Here is a 4,157-nt window from a genome sequence, read left to right as displayed (position 1 = left end):
CAGATAAGGTTTTCACATAAAAATCTTCCACTTTCATTTGTATGCGAAAGATCTTCTTTGGTATCAGGTTTCTCTCGTAGAGCATTTTGGGCAAAATTTAACTATGACGAAAAAAACTTTAAATCTTCCTCTTTAATACGAAGAAATGGAAACTTGACTTTAACGGGCGAAACTATGATGAGCCAAAGAAGAAGGCATTGCCCCAACAAAGAATTCTAACTGCATTGTTCATGTTGTTTATCTTGAACATACTGTAAATTTTTGATGTTGTACTATTGTTCAGATTACAATGACAATGCTTAACCTGGGCATATCCTGGTATGGCTATGTGAGGACATCTTTGAACTCTTGAGGTAACTCAACAAGATCTTGTTTTGTTTCTCCGGTTATGCACATTCCTTTAAGGTCACAATCTCCACTGTCTCCTCAGGAAGTAAAATTTTCTTCCTGCTCTACCATCCTCAACAAGTCCGGAGATAGGCTACAATCTATGTCATTTTCAAAGTCATGAGATCCCCCTAAACACATGCCTCGCTCAAAAATAAAATCCTGAGTCTGTCGCAGCGTCACTCACGTCATTGATATCTGGGGACCCATAGTAAGTGCAAAAGAATATACAAAAGAATGTGTGAATTTATGAATGATTATCTGTACAATAATTATGAATGAAAGAATGATGTGGAAGAAAATCCAAAAGAATGAAAGAATAATTACTTGCAAATAATGAAAGAATATTGACTCAAAAATAAATGCAAAGATGTATTTTATTAGAATAATGATGTTCAGACATGAGCCTATTTCACAAAGAAATTTCTATCATTTTTAGGCTAAAAACAACAAAAATGTTCTGAACATTACTCAAAATAAGCTCTAAAAACTACAGAGATTTTTTCCGCAGTCCAATTATTTAGAACACCTTTAAGTTGATAAGGTCGAATATCTAATAAGGACTCTTCTTAGTTGTCTTCATGCACGGCATTGATGTGAACGCTTCTTAACCCTTCTTCATACATTGCATTCACCTCATCATCGATATGATTGGGTAGTAGATTTTCTGCATTGGATGAACCATCAAATTTGACAACGCCTATATTGACGAGTCTTTCAACTAGCTTTTTGAAGGCAATGCAATTCTCTACTGAGTGCCCCATAATTCCAGCATGATAATCACATTGCGTATTTGTATCATACCATTTAGGGTACGGAGGTTGTAGGGGTTTTGAGTAGAAGGGTGCAACAATGTGCGCATCGAATAAGCTTTAATACAGCTCCTTATACGCCATCGGAATTTGTGTGAACTGGAGCTTCTCAGTACCTGGTTTCCCACCAGATTCGTGCTTTAAAGGGCTTTGATGTCTGGTAGTTTCTGTCTTTGGCCGGCCCACAGTGATTGGTTTTGAGTGGCTCTTATTATATCTACCTGCATTATCCCATTTATTCCCCTTTTTCCTTGGGGCCTTTGTAGTATCTAGGTACTCCACCATCGACTGTTGCATTTCTGCTGGTTTAATAAGAGCAACAGGAAAATTGGATCCTAGGCCTGTCAAGCAATTCACTGGTGTTGATGAACCAGTCTGATAATGTTGGGATCTGACAGCTAAGAATCCCCCTTGTGGACGCCCATCTGGCTGGACCTGGACATTTATCGGAGTACCACCTAGAGAATCCTCATTATCAACCCCAAGGTAGACCACCGATTTTTCCACCTCTTCTAACTCTCCAGCTAGCAATCGGTTAAACTGGCTCATCATGGTTCTCTGTAATTCTAGCATCTGATTCCTCATTTCTTGTTGAAATTCAATCAATTACTCTTGCATCTGTATTTGTATTTGCTCTATCCTCTCCAATCTTTGGTCCATGCCTTCTGACTTTGCTCAGGTACTATAACGGTGTTTGTAAGTTGGTAGGTTTCCAGGTTAGGAGTGATTTAAATTAATTAGAATCTTTTAATATTTTTTAAATGCATATGAAGTGATGCAATGCATGAATGCAAAAAAAACATCAATTTGTATTCAATTCCATTTAAGAAAACTTTACTAGAAATTAAATTTCTTTACATAAAGTGAATTACAAATAAGACTTTGCCCTAGTACCCAGAACTCTAATCTTTCTAAGTAACAAAGCTAATTCTTGCCCCCGATCCGATTCTAATTCATACTTCACACTCAACATATCAGCCTGTACTGCTAAAGTCTGTATGTGATCAGCTACTTCTCGATTCTGGACCACGGCTTCTTCCATAAGATGATTTCTGTTTCTGACTTAACTCTGAAAGTAGCAGAGCTGTTCATTATTACGACTTTCATTTGCTTTCAAGTGCTTGATCTGGATCTCACCATTTTGCAGCGTCATTTCTAGCTCTTCGATTCTTTTCTTTATTTCTTCAATCTTGCTCAAGCTTGCTTTCAACTCCATTGCAGAATTTCGAGTTCGATACTGACAAAGAGATCCTTCCAACACGATCACCCTATCCTTTAACTCGCCCTTTTCCTTTTGGCTTTCTGACAAACTCTTTTCTAAAGCTTCGTTTCATCTCTGCATCTCTTAGAATTTCTGTTCCCATCTATCGGCTTTGTCCTTTTCTTCTCGGATTTTTGCTCGCCACTGTTCTGAAGTCTTTCCCAGCCCAGCAGTTCTCATTGACAAACGTAACTTTTTATAATCCGTCTTCAGACTACCCAGCTCCTCATCAGCCTTGTTTTTCTCTTTCTTTAACTTCTCATTTTCAAGCTTCTGAACATCTATGTCCAATCTCAAGTTCGTCTTTTCCACCTCCATTTGCTCTATCTTTTTCTCTAAATCCGCGTTTCTTCTCTCAAAATCTTGCCTTATGATTTCCAACTCTGAAGGAATGACTCGCAAATGCTCTTCTATTGACTGGCTTTCTTCCTGATTTAACTTAGGCGTATTATCATTAATCCTTCTAGCCCACCATTGATGATACTCAGGAGTTGTCATTGAACCCACAGCTAGCCTCTTCATTCGGCGAGTTTGTTTCCATGCACTAGCCACCTCTTGAATCTTCTTTCTATAACCATTATCCTTGTACGAAAACTCACAATCAGCTATCCCTTGGGTCGCAGGTATAAATTGCATTGACCTATATTGCCTTAGCACCAATAATGGGGCATATCCAGTAGCTTCCCAAACCCCTAGTAAAGGAACCCAATCAAAACTACCACACCTATATAGGATCTCATCTTGAAGTAACCAAGGAGCTCTCCACTCAATGTCCTCCTCTCGGAGATTTTGAAGAATTGCTATCCACTTCTCCTTCGAAATGTCGTCTCTCATTGGCGTAGCGACTATCTCCTTTAGTGGTGAATAATTTTCAGAGAAAACCCGATATGAAACTTTATCCACCTTCCAAAAGTGACTGTGAAACCACGCGAGTAGAAGCTGTGCACATCCAATAAATCTATCTTCGCCCGTCTTCCAGTATGCACTCAATGACCTGAAAGTCTCTGCCAAAATTGTTGGAATCGGTGTAACTTTCTTATCTAGCCGGTCGAATAAATAAGTGATTGTTTCATCCACATACCCCAAAGCTTTAGGGAAGACAACCAAGCCGTATATACTTAAAGCAAAAACATCTAACCTTTTCCTTACATTTGGGTGTGTGAGAATTGCATCTTTCAAGCCTCTCCAAGGAACGCACTTACTATCCCCCTTTTGCTTAATTCGTGCGATAACCCACTGCTCACCCATTCCTGTTACACTCATCAGCTTCTTTGAAAAGGTTGGCACATTTACCGCTCTCGAATAGACCCTGTCCACTTGAAACTTTGAACAACGGAGTAAAGCCATATACTCCTCTATCGTAGGCACTAAATCGACCTTCCCAAACATAAAGCAGCTGTAAGCAGGTTTCCAGAATTGGGCGAGGGCTTGAAACAAATGCTTGTCTACCTTCACATCAAGCAAATAAGGCAGATCCCCATAATTATTATAAAAGAGTTGTCTAACCTCATCACTCCACTGACCCCAAATTTCCTTCAATTCTTGCAAATTGTTTTGAGTTACACTGATATGCGTAAAGTCCCATAACTCTGATATATGCCCGTCAGCCAAACTATCACCCTTTTCTTGCTGCGTTGTTTCAGACCAAGTTCGAACAGCCGCATTGTCCTCCACTTTATCAAGAAACCCTCTTTCCA

General features: G+C 39.3%; 1 pseudogene; it reads right to left on the bottom strand.

The window, feature by feature from the left end:
• Nucleotides 1-956: 956 nt before the first annotated feature.
• Nucleotides 957-2,541, bottom strand: LOC128041876 (uncharacterized; annotated as a pseudogene).
• Between the last annotated feature and the right edge of the window lie 1,616 nt (nt 2,542-4,157).

The sequence above is a fragment of the Gossypium raimondii genome, chromosome 6 (genome assembly GCF_025698545.1).
Source record: "Gossypium raimondii isolate GPD5lz chromosome 6, ASM2569854v1, whole genome shotgun sequence".
NCBI lineage: Eukaryota > Viridiplantae > Streptophyta > Magnoliopsida > Malvales > Malvaceae > Gossypium > Gossypium raimondii.
This window is presented reverse-complemented; position numbering and strand designations above follow the sequence as displayed.